At 45.1% G+C, this 17,956-nt stretch overlaps 1 protein-coding gene and 1 pseudogene across 1 annotated transcript in view; both read left to right on the top strand.

The window, feature by feature from the left end:
- Nucleotides 1-17,956, top strand: part of MITD1 (microtubule interacting and trafficking domain containing 1) — a 977,552-nt gene that overhangs the window by 825,689 nt on the left and 133,907 nt on the right. The window lies entirely within an intron of this gene.
- Nucleotides 11,707-12,235, top strand: LOC126933812 (protein FAM183A-like; annotated as a pseudogene).

Below are 17,956 nucleotides of genomic sequence, written 5' to 3'. Positions count from 1 at the left end.
CTGAGATCCGGCCACTGCACTCTAGCCTGGGTGACAAAGCGAGACACCATCTCAAAAAAAAAAAGAAAAAGAAAAAAAGAAAGAGAAAATTTTTACAAAATACATAATTTCTTATAAGTAACAAACACACAAAAAAGGAGAGGCCAGAGAATTGAATCCAGCCATCTAAATGGACGTGGAACCCACTTAGCATGACAGACTCAAGAATCAGACTTTGAGACAAGTGTGAACGTTTTCACTGTAAAAGAGGATCCAGGAGATCTGAAAGGAAAAGCCAGGGACATGGTGGCTCATAGCACAAGCTTCTAAGGAGCAAGAGATTTTCTAATAGGAAGAGTGGAGTAATGGTTTTAAAGGAATTAGAAGGAGCAAGGAGAAGGAACACCCCACCCACATTCTCACCCCGAAGTAGTTTAGAGTTGAGTAGTCTCTATTTGAGATACAAGGGAAACAGTGTCCTCAAGAGAAACCAGGTACAGTTAAAGCCAGGAGTCACAGGAGACCGTCAATAAAGAAGCACTCTCAGGGAATAGGGGAGTTTGCTAAATCATGTAGCTGGACTTCAGAGAGTATAACGGAAAGTTTTGTCAAATAATTAGACAGGAAAAGGATGTTGGGGAAAAATCAGAATATTATGGTGATGTTGATGAAAAGAGTTAAACTTTGTAAAATATTTTAAGAGATGTATTCTGAGCCAAATATGAGTGACCATGGCCTGTAACATGGCCCTCAGGAGTGTTGGGGGCCGCACCGGGGGTGGTGGAGAATGAAAGAACACACAAAGACAAAGACACACAGAGAACATGGCGGCCGCACTCAGAGCCTCCGCCTCACTTTATTTATACTCCATAAACCTCACGTCAGCAGAAAGAATGCAATGCAAAACAAACTTTCTTTTCCCACATGTAACCTTCTACTCAGTACCTTGTTTCTATTCTTTCTTATCTACCCACCTTCTTGGCGCCTACGGGAGTTCATTAAAAGTTCAGTTGGAGATACTGTCTTTGAGCCCTATGTATTCTCAGCATACTGTTTTCAAAGGCCCCTGCATTTCCCCCCTTTTAATTTTGTTTTGCCTCAATCCTAAAAAGGTAGCCCATATTTGTTCCTGTGTTTTCTTTTGTTTTTGGTGGCGACGGAGGGAGCATCGAATCACCAAAAGAAGTAGACCCAAACCAAGTGCCCAAAGCAATATACTTCCAGAGATTGTAGAAATCCATGTTTTTATCTGAGTCCATGGGTTAAAGGCAGCAAGGCGCTGCCCCAGCTCCTGCAAGGTTACAGTTCCAGACAGCACATGTAATTGTTGTCGAAATGCTTCGGAAATGTTCTGAGTGAGCTCTTGAATGTCCAAACTAATATTTTTATGGCCAATTAATAATTTTCGGATTACAGTCCAATTTTGAGAGATGTTAAAAGGCACAGGCGTTACACAAAATTGAGTGGAATTCCAATCACATTGTAATGTTACCCGAGTACTGAGTACAGTGAGCTGATCTCCAAGCCATGTCAATGCTTGCTCCATGTTGTCCAATCTTTCAGCAAGTTGAGAATCAATGTTTCGTTGTTGAAGCCATAACCGGTGAGATTGTTCATGCCATTGCTGCACAAATTCAGCATTTTGTATGCTTTGATGAAGAGCGAGCCCTGCTACAGCCGCAGTGGAGGCAATGGCAACAAGACTCATCACCGAGGCAATTATAAGTCCAAGGGCACGGCGGGTTCGCTGGAGAGAAGTCCAAATATAAGTTTCAAGAGGTGATGCCCCCATGGTCGCGTAAGATTAACAGGTAGCCAAATTTCCTTATGAGCCCTGAGGATATAAATATCCCCAGCAAAGTTGTGCCACCAAGAATGATTGAGGCAAGACAAAAATGTACACGTATTTGTACAATTAACAATTCCCGTATTATTATCCCATGTCAAATTCCCTGCTAATAATAGGTAGGGCTTACGGACACAAGCAATAATATATCGAGAGGTATTCCGATATAACTGAATATGAAAGGAATTAGTTGGGTTAGAAAGATTAAGAGACATATTCCCCACAAAGTGCTAATGGCATCGCCTGCAGCTAACAACTTCCAAAGATGACTCTGTACTTAGGCCTCCTTCACGCCATACCAAGGTTTCATTATTGTTAGCAGCAATACTTTTATTTACCCAGTGTCATTTCAAAGGTATGTGACTAAATTTTGTTTGAAAATCACCGTGCACACTTCAATCAGTTATTTGCATCCCGTTGTATTCTAATAAAATCCGGGTTTTATTTCCCCGACATAGTTGCCACTCCAGCACCTCAATATTAGGAGAAACCTCTGGAATAGGACAAAAAGGTAAAGAACTAGGAATAGTTTCATTACTATATACAGTATGATTATAATAACAGTATTAGCAGCCACATGACTATGATTATAGCGAACAACCCAGGCTTCATGTGATTTTTGGAGACAATGAGAACTATTTCCCATGCATATTGGAAGTTCTTCCACTCCAAATTGGTATGTGTTGTTTAATTCCCGTTTCCCGTTCTAATTTCCGTTTCCCGTTCTGAAAATATTGTCCCCCCTTGTCTATATAGGGGGGACGGCATCCCAAGTAGTGTCATTTTGGTGAAAACCTTAATTTCCGCCTCCCCCCAGGCGACTCCCCAGGCGACTCCCTGATACAAGGACGGAAAGGGAATGTAAGTGCAATATTCATACAAAGCCTCACTAAGGGAAATAAGTCCCCCGCCGAGGCACATCCAACAAAGGAAGAAATGCATGCTGAATCCAGTTTTCTTTTCAACAGGGTTTCAATCATCTTGTAGGAAACCACTCAGGTCCGCTCCCTGTAAGGACAAGAGCATAGCCCCGTCCCTGTTTTAGAACTTGCCCTTGAACATACTTACCGTCTTCTTTGGGATACCAAATCTTTAAATTGTCAGCGGGGACTATCACCGAGGGAGGTGAGGAAAGATGGGTTATGACAGCGGAGTCTTGCAATTGTCTCCATTGATTCAAAAAATAATTAAGGTAAAAAGAACCTTCAAAATCAAAAAAATTAAGGTAGAAAGGTTAACCTTCAAAAAAATCTGGTTTTTTTTGGGGGGGGCTCATTTCCCCCTTTTTGTTTTAATAGTTGAGTTCTTAAAGTTAAATTTGCGCGCTCAATGATGGCTTGACCTTGACTGTTGCCCGGGATCCCGGTGATATGTTGAATATTGTATTGCTGTAAGAAAACTTGTAATTTATGAGAGACATAGGCAGGGGCATTATCAGTTTTAAGTATAAAAGGAATGCCCATAATGGCAAAACAAGCTAAGAGATGTGTAATAACAGAATCAGCTTTCTCAGATGGCAACGGAGTGGCCCATTGAAAATGAGAAAAAGTATCAATGGTATGATGAACATACTTTAATCGTCCAAAAGAAGGAATATGTATAACATCCATTTGCCAAATCTGATTAACTTGAGTACCTCGTGGATTAACCCCAGGATGGAAGGATGGAATGCTCAAAGGAGCACAGGAAGGACAAGCTCGAATAAGAGAACGAGCTTATTTATGAGTTAAATGAAACCGTCGTTGAAGGCCAGAACTATTAGTGTGATGTAGAGCATGTTCTTGTTCTGCAGCCTGCAAGTGGCCAATTAGAAGTGAATCAATCTGAGTATTTCCATGAACTAATGGTCCAGGCAGTTGAGAATGAGAACAAAGATGAGTGATGAATAAAGGAGCTCGACGTTGGCTCAAAGTAGAAAATAACAAGGAAAAGAGTTTTTGAAGAGAAGAAGTAGCACAAAGAGGTAAAGTGGCCTGAGAAATATAAGAAGTAACATAAACGGCATATTGAGAATCGCTAACAATATTACAACCAGTAGTAGGGAAGTCAAGTAAGACCATGAGAATAGCAAGCAATTCTCCCTGTTGCACCGAGGGATAAGGATAAACTATAACTCAAGATTGATGAAGCTTCTTGCCAAGAATCAGAAGTTGCAAGAAGATAAATGATCTGACTATGAGTGAATTGAGAGATAATTAAGGAAGGATCTCCTCCCCAAAGTTGTCGACAGTGATGCCGTCCTTTGATGATCAGTTCAGCTAAACGATAGATATAAGTAGCCAAGCGTTTAGATGTTTTATTGGACAAAAAGATCCATTCTAGCGGCCGATTGGTCTGATGAATCATTCCTGTAGGAGAATGTAAAGTATGAAATAAACAAAGGGAAAGGGGAACATTGGGAAGGATATAATGTAAATGAGCCTTTTGAAGTTGCTCTTCCACAAGCTGGAGTTCCTGTAAAGCCAAAGGAGTTAAATGATGTGAGCTGTCCAAGTGACTGTCTCCTTCTAGAATAGAAAAAAGATGTTGTAACTGAATAGAGAAAAAACAATTTTTGAGATCTATGACCATTAATTTTTAACTTTGTGGGATAAGGGCAGGATTAGGAAGACCAGGCTGTAAACTTTCCCTAGGTTTAATGTAAACATTTATAGTTTTAAGACAAGACAAAGACGGGAATTCCATGCAGAAATACGTGGCTTTATATTCCTCTCGGCCATTTGTTTTTTGACTTACTCTTTTAGAGTCCTAAGTATTTCTTTAAATAATGGTCACTGTTTCACCTAAATAGGAGTGGTGGCTATGAGTTTAAAGGATTGTAGCCCATTTTGAACATCATATTTTTGGCAGCTGAGGAAATATGAGGAATGTTTAAAAAAGCAGCAAATTATTGTGAAAGATCTTGTTCCCAAAAATTAATATTGATAGGAACAATATAAAAATTAAAAAAAACGGCCGGGCGCGGTGGCTCAAGCCTGTAATCCCAGCACGTTGGGAGGCCGAGACGGGCGGATCACGAGGTCAGGAGATCGAGACCATCCTGGCTAATATGGTGAAACCCCGTCTCTACTAAAAATACAAAAAACTAGCCTGGCGAGGTGGTGGGCGCCTGTAGTCCCAGCTACTCGGGAGGCTGAGGCAGGAGAATGGCGTAAACCCGGGAGGCGGAGCTTGCAGTGAGCTGAGATCCGGCCACTGCACTCCAGCCTGGGCGACAAAGCGAGACTCCGTCTCAAAAAAAAATAATAATAAATAAATAAATAAATAAAACCACTTGACCTTGTTGACCTTTATGACCGACACAGGTTAAAGGTTCTACGTCTTGATAAATCACAGAAGCAGCACCCAAGCCAGTGAGTATAACTGAAACTTGTCTTTTTTCCTATTGTATAGGCCTCTAATTTAAACAAATAATAGACATATTCAGCACCGTATCAATTAACCCTTTAAAAACGATTTCATTAATGTGCAATGAACATAAGGGCTTTTGATTAGAAACTAAAGTTTCCCAAAAAACAGTTTTTTCTGTGCTACCAAACCCTCCCTATTGAGAATACGTTCCCCTGCCTCTAGGCATATAAATTGTGAGACTTGAACCATAATAAGAATTTTATTAGTAACATCATATCCTTTTGGCAAAGGGCCACACACTCTAATAGCTAATTTATATACTCCTCTATTAGGAGACAAAGTATAAGGCTGAGTAATAACTAAGTCAGCAGCGGCGCTCTGCTTAGTTGCCACATAAAGCTGAGAAACTGGGGTAAGGTGTGGGATCCTTAAGGAGGACTTGAATTTATTCCTTGATGTTGTAGGCCATTGCTCACTGGGTATTGTATGCAGATTTAGTCAATAACAAATATTTGCAAACAAATAAGGTGATTACAGGTACAGAAATTCAGTTCGTAGCTTACTATTCAATAGAGTATCTGCTTTGTAAAAGATGGTGGACCACAAAATACTCAACGGATTTTGGTTTTCAAAACACAGTGATACTATCCAAGGCTAAATGGATACTTGAAATTGGGATTGGATCTGGTGCTGAGATACAACTTTTACTTAGTTATTGATTTTTCTTTCCTCCGATTATTCCAAGGAGGGTGACTACCATTTTTGTACTTTATAGAGCAGTCTAGAGGAAAGGGTTAAGCATGTAAGCTCTGGGGACAGAAAGTCATATTTTCAAAATATAATAGCTATATGACCTTGGATATATTTATAAAACTGTCTTAACTCTGTTTTCCTGTCTACAAAATGGTAATAATTATAAAATTTGTCAGTCTTAAAGGGATGTTGGAAGAACTAAATGCAAGTGAAGATTTTTTCACAGTAGTAGACATATAGTAAGTACTCAGTATACTATGGCTATTATTACTGTTATTATTGTTAATATTACATCTATTTATTTTAGCTCTTTAATGTAACAAGTGCAGAACCATAATCTCACATCCTTCAGAGTCACACTGATCTTGTATTTTTTGGTCCTTTGACTAATTTAGTGATTTATTACAAGAAACCTAGTTAGTTTGTGCATTCTTTTCCTTTCTTATATTTCTCATTTGTAAAGACTGATTAACCAACTACACTTTCAGACCTGGTGACATAAATTGTTGGGGCCCCAAGCCTGTGGGCCCCGGCTCCCATTTCCCAGGAGAGGAGACAGTAAATTTCCACTTTTATCAGTTTTGAAACGACATTTATTTGTCCAATGTCGACCTTTACCACAACATTTGTACACCTCTAAAGGCAGCTTTCTGCCTTGAGGGATAAAAGTGTTCAATTTTTATGACATTCTTTTTTGAAATGTCTAGGTTTACCACACTGAAAGCAAACACCTTGTTTGTTATTTCCTTTTAAGGCTTTAGACAAAGCTCCAGCAAATAATTGAGCATTATAAATAGCCCCTCCAACACTAACAGTTTTTATATATTTATCTAAGTTGGCCCCATTGGCCAACATTTTTGACAGTCACAAGCTTTTTTTTTTTTTTTTTTTTTTTTTTTTTTTTTTTGAGACGGATGGATGCATTTATCTCGGCTAACTGCAAGTGAGCCTCCCGGGTTCACGCCATTCTCCTGCCTCAGCCTCCCGAGTAGCTTTACAGGCGCCCACAATAATTTTTTGTAATTTTTTAGAGAGGGGGTTTCACCGTGGTCTCGATCTCCTTTTGACAGTCAGCCTCCCAAAGTGCTGGGATTACAGGCGTGAGCACGCTTTTTAAAAGACAACGTTTGTAACAAAATTTTTGAAGCAAGGTCAGCACCCACAATTTTCAAGACAGCATCCTGAAGACGGGCTAAGAAATCTGAATATTGTTCATTTGTGCCCTGTAAAATCTTCACAGAGGAAAGGGAAGATTTTCCTGTTATCTCTACCTTATTTTAGGCCCTTAAAAACAAAGTCTTGATTTGAGTAACGGCAACATCTTCTAGATCAGCCTGAGCACTAAGAGTAGCATATTGGCCCGTGCCTGTGAGTTGTTCCTCAGTGGCTCCTGGGGGATCACACATAACATTTTTTTCTAGCCTGTACATGCGCCTTGTTCATTTACCAGCTGTGCAATTGTAACCACTGAGAACGATCAAGAAAAGCCTTCCCCAAAGTCTTCCAGTCTATAGAAATTATCAAATTTTCTGATGAAAAAATATCAAGAAGACCAAGGATAGGGGTTCATAGTTAGAAATGGCAGCTTTCATTTCTTTTAAAAATTTAATTTGTAAGGCATTAAATTGGACATTATTGCCACCATTTGAAAACTGAGCATTAGGAGCAAAAGAAGCACAAATAATTGGAAACAGATCCAGCTCCTTAAATTTTTTTTTTTTTTTTTTTTTTTTTTTTTTTTTTAATCTTTTCCTTTTCTCCCTCCCCCAATGGCGGGCAAGGCACTGAGAAAACTTTGCCAAACAAAGGTAAAGATAAGGAAGCCCGGGGGTTGGAGGCACTGGAAAATTCTCTTTTAACAGGGCAGAAGGAAAAGAAACAGGGAAAGCTCACAAAGGTGAATTAGAAGAATGTATCTGTAATATTTGTGCATTTCCATAATACACTGCATTCAGAAGAATGAAGAGCTGGCCGGGCGCTGTCAAGCCTGTAATATTTGATTGATCGAGACCACAGTGAAACCCCGTTTCCAAAAAAAAAATTAGTGGCGGGCGCCTGTAGTCCCATACTCACTGCAGGAGAATGGCGGGAACCCGGGAGGCGGAGAGCCGAGATCGCGCCTTTTTTCACTGCACTAGAACAGCGTGAGAAGTCTCAAAAAAAAAAAAAAAAGAAGAAGGAAGAGCTGGCTTTTTCTCTTCTCCCCCTTTTGCTACCCTGGCACAAATGGGCTCCATTTCAGATTTATTTTATTTTATTTTATTTTTCCAAATCCTCAGATACCTTTCCTCCTGTGGCTACATTACCACACTCCAAATCAGTCTCAAGTAACTCTAATGTCTGAGTGATAGAGTTACACAAGGCCCACAATTTTAGAGGCATAATATCCCCTAACTGGAGAGCTCTAAACAAAGCTTTTACTACCTGTAACCATTTTTTCCGATTCAGCTGCACTTTAGTCTGATACTGAAACCAGTAACAATGTTATTCAACATGGGCAAACAATCGCTTCAAAGTCTTTTTCTTTCACTTCTACTCCCATAGACAGCAACAGTCCTTGAAACAGCCATAAATATTCTGAGGCCAGAGAGATGGAATTCCCATAATGAAAGCTTAAGAAGGTTCCCCTTAACAATATCTGAGCCTTACCCGCTCCTAGGGGGTTCCCCTTCTTATTCTCCCCTACTGACCCGTGGTGACCCTGCTCGCTGCGCCACTTGTTGGGGGCCGCACCGGGGGTGGTGGAGAATGAAAGAACACACACAAAAGACAAAGACACACAGAGAACATGGCGGCCGCACTCAGAGCCTCCTCCTCACTTTATTTATACTCCATAAACCTCACATCAGCAGAAAGAATGCAATGCAAAACAAACTTTCTTTTCCCACATGTAACCTTCTACTCAGTACCTTGTTTCTATATTCTTTCTTATCTACCCGCCTTCTTGGCGCCTACGGGAGTTCATTAAAAGTTCAGTTGGAGATACCGTCCTTGAGCCCTATATATTCTCAGCATACTGTTTTCAAAGGCCCCTGCACAGGAGGTTCTGAGAATATGTGCCCAAGGTGGTTGGGGTACAGCTTGGTTTTATATGTTTTAGGAAGGCATGAGAAATTACATTTAAGAAATGCATTGGTTTGGTTTAGAACGATGGGACAATTTAAAGTGGGGGCTGCCAGGATATAGGTAAATTTAAAGTTTTTTGGTTGACGATTGAGTTTGTTTAAAGACTTGGCATTGACAGGAATGTTTAGCTTACAGATAAAGGATTGTGGAGACTAAGTTTTATTGTGCAGAAGCAGCTCTCAGATAGCAAACTTTAGAGAGAGCACGTTGTAAAATGTTTCTTATCAGACTTAAAAGGATGCCTGGCTCTTAGTCCGTTATCTCCCTGGATCTAGAAAGAAAGGAAGGGAAACAAACGGGGAGGGGTTCTCTATAGAATGTGGATTTTTCCCACAAGAAACTTTGCAGGGCAATTTTAAGGTATGGCAAGGAAATACATTTTGGGGTTAAATATTGTTTCCTTGTCTTATAATGTTATGCCAGAGTTAGATTAAGTAAGTCACAGGTGGGACGCGATGGGTCACACCTGTAATCCCCGCACTTTGGGAGGTCAACGCGGGCAGATCACGAGGTCAGGAGATCCACACCATCCAGGCTAACAGGGTGAAACTCTGTCTCCACTAAAAATACAAAAAATAACCAGACGTGGTGGCAGCTCCTGTACTCCCAGCTACTCAGGAGGCTGAGGCAAGAGAAGGGCATGCAGTGAGCCGAGATCCCGCCACCGCACTCCAGCCTGGGTGAGAGTGAGACTCCGTTTCAAAAAAGGAAAAAAAAAAAAAAAAAAAAAAAAGAAAGAAAGAAAAGAAAAATCACAATATACAGGGTTAAATAAAATCCATCTGATGACAATTTAAGGTTTGTAGGGCATGAATCGCTAGACCCCTTAGGTAGGAATTTGGGTAAGATAAAAAAATTGGAGCTTGGTCCTCAGTGATAAAAGGATGGTTGAGAATAGGAGAGAAAAGGGGCTTATGCTTTGGGTGGTGATCAAAGAAACCAGTAATGTTCAGCAGAGAGAGTTTCTGCATCAGACAAAAGTGCAGCCTCCTTGATCATCTGGCAGGGGGGAGGCATCTCAGGTAGGGAGCAAGGAAGTCCAAATCCAGTTATTAGGCGCTTGGGAGTGGGTAAGCCATCCACCGGCTGTGACTCAACGTTTCTGGTTCTAGTTAAAAATAAAGCATCACACCAAGGAACACAGGGCCAAGGGTAAGCTAGGACACGCCCAGGTCTGCTCTGCCGCGCCCCCTGCAGGATCCCGTCCACACACGCACGCAGGAGCGGCCGGTGGTGCGAGCTTGGGTCGTTTTGCTTCCCTCCTACCTGCCCTCTGCTGCCACAAGTTCGAGCCCCACCTGCTTTGTCTCCCACCGCCAGCCTATGGAGGTTCCCTCTCTGGTCCTCCGTGTCCCACGGGTAAAATGGACGTAGCATGTCTAATTGCGCATGTTCCCGCAGTGATGTGAGGGACTGAAGGGCTTTGAACACTGTCCTAAGGGAAGGCGCCTGGGGCACTGACTTCGTCCCCTTTGCCCAGTTCCTGCTCAGAGCCGCTCTCCCAGGCCCCCGGCCCCTAACCGTATCCTAGTCCTCCGATCAGCCTTTGCCTACTGAGGGCAAAACTACGGGGTACAAGCACAGGGACTGCTACGTCGCCCCATTGCCTCTGTCTTCCATTTCCCCTGCTTGGTCCTAAACCCGGAGACGGGGCCCTGTGCCAACTGGCGGGGCGCTCCCGGGTTCGGACGCGGCTCGGGTCACAAAGCGCGTTCCGCCCTGGAACGCCCGGAGGAGATAAAAGCCGCGCAGGCCCCGCACTCGCCGCGCACTCCGGCCGTTCCGACGAGAGAGCGCTGCACGCGTGAAAATGACTCGAAAGCTGCCCCGCATCTCCGCCCCCCAGCCCCGGCGCCCGCTCGGCGCCACCCCGCAGCGCCCTGGCCGTCGGCTCTTCTTTCCTCCCATCCGTCCTCCGTTTCTGGACCCGCACACCACGCTCCTGTTCCATCCCACCTACTCGTCCTTCTGCCCCATCTGCTACCCGTCTCTGAACCAGTTTGTGCCCGTCCACTACCCCGTCGTGGGCATCGCCCTGCCGACCTCTTCGTGCGTGAATCTTCAGAAGGGCTGCATCTGCCGCCCGCACGTCCGCTGGGGCCCCAACTTCCACTACATCCCTCCCTATCCCCCCACGCCCCCGCCCAGCCCCTGCTTCTAGAGCCTGCCTGCAGCCCGCCCCCCGCCCCCAGCCACCCACGCGGCCTGACGATCCACGACCCCACGGAGAGGCCCCTGCAGGGACCGTGCTCGGGCAGCGAAGGAGCGGACCCCGGGGACCCCACGGCCTGGCTGTGGACACGGGGACGCAGGACCACGGACACCCACCCTCGGCCTCCGCTGCCTGCTCAGCCGGCCGGGCCCGCCTCTGCATTTGGAACTGGCTTCCCCGTGGGCCTTGGTGTGGAACCCCCAGCAAACTGCTGGCCCGAGACGGAGAAGGGAGAACACGAGGAAGCGGCGCCTCTGCTCGCTGCGAGGGAAACGACTGGCCAAGGTGAGGCCTAACCACATGCCCATGACCCCGGGGTCTGTCCCATGACCGGAAGCCCTTTTTCCTGGATCGCAGGAAGCTGGGGCTGTGGGAGCGCTGTTGCCTGGAGACCGCGTGGGACGTTGCCTGGAGATGGCAGAAGCCCGGGGCCAGGGAGGCACGAGGGAGCAGAGAGCGCATGGAGCCCGATGGAGCAACGCCAAGGCCATGGCGGGACACCCCAGGGAGAAGGTGACCCAGGATGAGGTCCGTCAGAACCAGATCTTGCAGCAGCTGTACCTCAAAGAGCTACCAGCCCGGAACGTCTATGCCCGGCATCACGTGAACCCCTCCACGAGGTCCACAGATCACCAGGAAGCCCGTGTCTTGGCATGGTAACCTGGAGGAGCCTGGAGACGCCAGGTTTCAGAATCTCATTCACCACGCTGCCCAGGGACCAAGGAAGAAGGACCCAGACACAGACTGAAAATTAGGAAACTGCATGGGACTCAGAGCCCTGGCTCAACCCAGAATGCCCGGATCGCAGGCTGAACCACTGCAGGGTCTGCAATGACATTGCTCTGTGCAAGGCTCAGATGTGGGGACTGGGAGACGTTTATCGCCACCAGTGGCATCCCAGCGGTGGACCGAGGCCCGGATTTCACGTCCAAAGTGTGCACTGCCCCGAGCAATTAATGTTATTTTAAAGCTAAATAAATAAAAATAAACTAAGTTTTAGACGTTGGAATTTTGTAGCATGATTTTTCCCAGGAATTGTTCCCCATCTTCAGTCCTCCTATAGTACAGGTGAGTGACATGAGAGTAGCCATGGTGACCTAGAGAGTAATATGTTGACCCTGCCTCCTCCGCCAGTCCTTTGGATCAGGGATGGGAAAGTGACCCCAGCTAGGTTAAGAGACAGCACAGAACCAAGAGCGGTGACTGTCTCTCTCCAGATTGCTGAACTGATGACATGTGGAGTTACTATCGGTATTAGTCTGTTCTCATGCTTCTAGTAAAGACATACCCAAGACTGGGTAATTTATAAAGGAAAGAGGTTTAATGGACTCACAGTTTAACACGGCTGAGGAGGCCTCACAATCATGGCGGAAGGCAAAGGAGAAGCAAAGTCAGGCCTTATACCGCTGCAGGCAAGAGAGCTTGTGCAGGGGAACTCGCCTTTATAAAACCATCAGATCTTGTCAGACTTATTTACTACCACGAGACCAGCAGGAGGGAAACTGCCCCCAGAGTTAATTATCTCCACCTGGTCCTGCCCTTGACATGTGGGGATTATTACAATTCAAGGTGAGATTTGGAGCAGGGCGGGGTGACACAGCCAAACCATATTAGTATCTATTGGTATTCTAGACCAGGGCCAACACCTGTTTGCAAATACTTTTTTTTCCCCTTTCACTCTAACCTTTCCTTTTACTCTAGCCTCTATACTCTAAGAAATAATGTTTTTTTTTTTTTTTTTTCCTTTTACTCTAAATCATGTTTTCTAGGAACACAGTAGTGGCCATTTGTTTACCTGCTGTCTATGACTGCTTTTGTGCTCTAACGGCCAAGGTGAGTGGTTATGAGAGAGACCTCATGACCCTCAAGCCTATGTGACCAGTCCCTGAGGAACTCCAGAACTTAGGGGCTGGGTAGAGGAAAAAGCTGATAAATGACACCAGCTAAGAGAGGCTGTAGAGAGTGAGTGAAAACCGGGAGAGTGTGATATCATAAAGGTCAGGGCCTTTTCAAAAACCTGTCAGACCAGGCATGGTGACTCACACTTGTAATCCCAGCACTTTGGGAGGTCGAGGCAGGCGGATCACAAGGTCAGGAGTTCAAAACCAGCCTGACCAACATGGGGAAACCCCACCTCTACTAAAAATACAAAAATTAACCGGGCATGGTGGTATGCACCTGTAATCCCAGCTGCTCAGGAGGCTGAATCGCTTGAACCCAGGAGGCGGAGGTTGCAATGAGCCAAGATCTCACCACTGCACTCCAACCTGGGTGACAGAGTGACACTCTGTCTCAATAAAAGTGATAATAATAAAGTAGAATAAAATAAAAACAACAACAAAAAAACCTGCCAATCCCAGTGGCGGTCTAGAATCTCCATTTTGTCTGAGGAACTAAAAAGGCAGCAAGAGAGAAAAGTGAAGTACATGCACACCAAGAAGGGGCGAGAGTTGAAGAAAGTCCTAACAGTGTCCAAAGCCAATGTTCTAAATGGTCTTGAGGTTCAGCCACATTCCCTAATTTCACTTGAGACACCCCCAGTTGTCTAACTGCCTCTTTTTATTTAAACTACTTTGAGTTGGGATATCCTGTTATTTGCAACCAGAGAGCACCATTACTTAATTTCTTCACTCATCTGTCCTTCATTCATTCCTTCATTCCAAAGTTTCATGGACTCTTCCTGTGTGAAGTAGGATGCTGAAAATGGGTGATACAGTGGCAAACAGGACAGCCATGGGCCCTGACCTCATGAAGTTTCTATTTCCATATAACGAGTTAGGTTCTGGTCCTGGGAGACCGCCAAGACGTCACAATAGGCCAGGTGCAGTGGCTCATGCCTGTAATCCCAACACTTTGGGAGGCTGAGGCAGGTAAATCACTTGAGCCTAGGACTTGTAGACCAGCCTGGACAACATGGCAACACCGTGTCTCTACTACAAATACAAAACTTATCTGGGCATGGTGGCATGCACCTGTAGGCCCAGCTACTCAGGTGACTGAGGTGGAAGGATCAATTGAGCCTGGGAGGTCAAGGCTGCAGTGAGCTATGATCGGGCCACTGCACTCCAGTGTGAGTGACAAAGCAAGACCTTGTCTCAAAAAATTAAAAAAAAACAAAAAAAGTCCCAATAGCAGTTGCAACTCAGAAATGGGGTCTGAATTGAAGAGTATAAATTTGGGAGTCATTGCCCTGTTGTGGGATTTCAAGACAGGGAAATAAAAGACATTGCCTAGGAAGAAGGTATCAAGTGAGAATTGAAGTGTGCATGTGACCAGTCCCTGAAGACCTCCAATATTCAGGGGTTTGGTAGAGACAAAAGAGTGGATTCAGGAGACCAGAGAACAGAGGCTGTAGAGGAGGAGAAACACCAGTGAGCATAATATCATAGAAGGCCCGGGTGTGGTGGCTCACACCTGTCACCCCAACACTTTGGGAGGCCGAGGTGGGAGAAATGCTTGACCCCAGGAGTTCAAGACTAGCCTGGGCAACATAATGAGACCTCATCTCTACAAAAATTTTAAAAATTAGCTGGGCATGATGGCACACATCTCTGGACCCAGCTGCTTGGGAGGCTGAGGCAGGAGGATCGCTCGAGCCTCAGAAGTCAAGGCTGCCGTGAGTTGTGATCATGCCATTGTACTCCAGCATGGGTGACAGAGAAAGAATCTGTCTCAATATGTGTATATCTCACAGAAGCCATGCTAAGAGACTGCCTTAAGGAGTCAGTGGTATGTTTGTCAAATGCTGTCAAGAAGAGAAAATGAGACTGAAAGAGATTATTCTATTTAGCTCCATAGAGGTCAATCCAGAACCAGGCAAGAACAATTTAAAACAAGTGTCTCAAGCTTTTTTAATTGCAGGTAACTAAAAACTAGGTAACTAAAGAATCTGACTCAGGCAATACAGATTTATAAACCCACATAATAGAAAACTCAGGGATAGGGTGAGTTTCAGGGATGGTTTGATTCAGCGTTTCAACAATGTCATCAGGCACCTGGAATCCTTTTGTCTCTCCGCTCTGCTTTCTTGCGTGTCAGCTTCATCTTAAGGCTCCCGCCTTCCCCGAACCACTGCCCAAGATGGCTGCCAGCAACTCCCAGGGTTCAGACTTACTTATCCAAATCTGCAGGTCAGGTGATCACCTTAGTAACTCTCAGACTAGTGAGAAAGCTTCTTTCCTTCAAACAACCAGGAAGCCTTGCCTCCTGTCTTACTGACTCCAATTGAGCCAAATGTCCATCTCTTATTAGTGATAAAGAAGCAACGTCACTGTCACTAGGGACTCTTATGGCCTTGACAACCCTAGAGTCCAAGATGGAATCAGATCCTCCCAAGCACCTACACTGTTTCAGGTAGATCGATAACCCAATGGAAGTCAGGTTAGTTGTAAAGAGAAGAGGAATAGATGTCAAGGAATCAAGCACAATGAACACAGCAGAGGAGAAGGAATTGGATGGGAGAAGATTAGTGAATGGGGGTGAAGTGCTGGGGACAGCACACGACACACGGAGACAACACTTTCAAGACGTTTGGCCAGGGACTACAGACACTAGGCAGTTCTTTTTCTAGGAAACATGTGGAAGCTATAGGGCTTCCTCCTCCCCTTAGTCAAGTGGCCACTATTAAAGAGTCCCTAGATGGCTTGAAGTTATTGGCTAGTAATAAGAAATCCCCAAGACCCAGCTCTTTGCTTCCCGAGGCAAAAAATCCGAATACTGAGGTAAACCCCCATTTCAGAATTTCCAGAGTCACCCTCCAGTACCATAGAATCTTCATGAAAAGACCTGGTATCAGTGACTCTGCAACCAAGGCTTCCCCCCACCATCCCCAAACCCGATCTGATTTTAGTTAAGAACACCTGGAGCGCTATGCTCTTCGATAGAAGCTGTCAGTGTGCATCCAATCTCCCCTTCCCAAATGCAGTCCCCAGGGTGTAAGCCCATTAATCCATTCCCTGACCTGAGGCAACAGCAAACTCCCCAGCTTGGTTCGGGATGCAGCATGCCCCTGGGATCTTAGACACCACCTAAGGGAATCACCCCTATACAATCATGCTGGGTCACTGGTCCTCACATTGTTGTTATTATTATTATTATTATTTTTTTTTTTTGAGACAGATTCTCGCTCTGTCACCCAGGCTGGAGTGCAGTGGTGCAATCTCAGCTCACTGCAAGCTCCGCCTCCCAGGTTCACGCCATTCTCTTGCCTCAGCCTCCCGAGTGGCTGGGACTACAAGTGCCCGCCGCCACGCCCGGCTAATATTTTGTATTTTTAGTAGAAACGGGGTTTCACCGCATTAGCCAGGATGGTCTCGATCTCCTGACCTCATGATCCGCCCACCTCAGCCCCCCAAAGTGCTGGGATCACAGGCGTGAGCCACCGCGCCCGACCATTATTATTATTTTTTATTTGAGACAGAGTCTCTGTCGCCCAGGCTGGGGTGCAGTGGCACGATCTTGGCTCACTGCAACCTCTGCCTCCCGGGCTCAAGTGATTCTCGTGCCTCAGCCTCCTGAGTAGCTAGGATTACAGGTGTGCATCACCGTACCTGTCTAATTTTTGTATTTTTAGTAGAGATGGTGTTTCGCCATGTTGATCAGGCTGGTCTTGAACTCCTGGCCTCAAGTGACCCACCACTGTGGCCTCCCAAAATGCTGGGATTATAGGCATGAGCCACTGCGCCAGGCCAGTCCCCACATTATAGCCAACTTTTTGTGGCCTTGATTCATACTGGTTCTCAACTCACAGCACTTCCCAGAGGTCCCATTACATTTAAGGGAGGAACTCTAGGTTCTCTGGGGAGTTATAGAACATTTGAATGAAAACAAACAAGTCTACCTTACCTGACTTTTGGCCCCTTGCTGGTTTGGTAACTTGGATTCGTCATTTCATTAAGTATTTCAGTTTCCTCATCTATAAAATGTGAGTATTCATTATGCCTGCCCTACATTCGTCATGGAGGTGGTAATAGCATACGTGAAAGTGCTTTATTCCCTGGGAAGTAATCCACAACTGTGAGGTAGGACTGGTCCCCTGGGCACCAGTCCAGGGGTATTTGAGATATTGTAGACAAGCTGCATGAGTCACTGTACCTAAGACAGTGTTATTGGTTCCTAAATATGGCTCACATGCCCGTGCCTGTGGACAATAAAGAATTCTACTTAGCGTTACCGTATCAGTTTGTGGCTGATGGGCTGCTGGATTCTACGGAGTTCTATGATCTATGAATATAAAGGGTTTGATGTTGGTTCTAGTGAGACCCAGCAATTTAGCCCCTCCATTCATTACCTAGCAGTGAGCTTCTTATTTTTTTATTTTTATTTTATTTTTTATTTTTGAGACTGAGTCTTGCTCTATCGCCCAGGCTGGAGTGCAGTGGCATGACCTAGGCTCACTGCAACCTCCGTCCCCCAGGTTCAAGCGATTCTTCTGCCTCAGCCTCCCATGCAGCTGGGATTACAGACTCCCACCACTACACCTGGCTAATTTTTGTATTTTTAGGAGAGACGGGCATTTCACCATGTTGGCCAGGCTGGTCTCGAACTCCTGACCTCAGGTAATCCACCTGCCTTGGCCTCCCAAAGTGCTGGGATTACAGGCGTGAACCACCAATGCCTGGCCAATGCAGTGAGCTTCTTGAGGGTAGAAGCTGTGTCTTACTCAACTTTTTATTCCTGGCAAATAGCCC

Source organism: Macaca thibetana, chromosome 13 (assembly GCF_024542745.1).
Source record: "Macaca thibetana thibetana isolate TM-01 chromosome 13, ASM2454274v1, whole genome shotgun sequence".
NCBI lineage: Eukaryota > Metazoa > Chordata > Mammalia > Primates > Cercopithecidae > Macaca > Macaca thibetana.
Note: the sequence above shows the minus strand (reverse complement) of the source record. Positions and strands in the feature narration are given on the sequence as shown.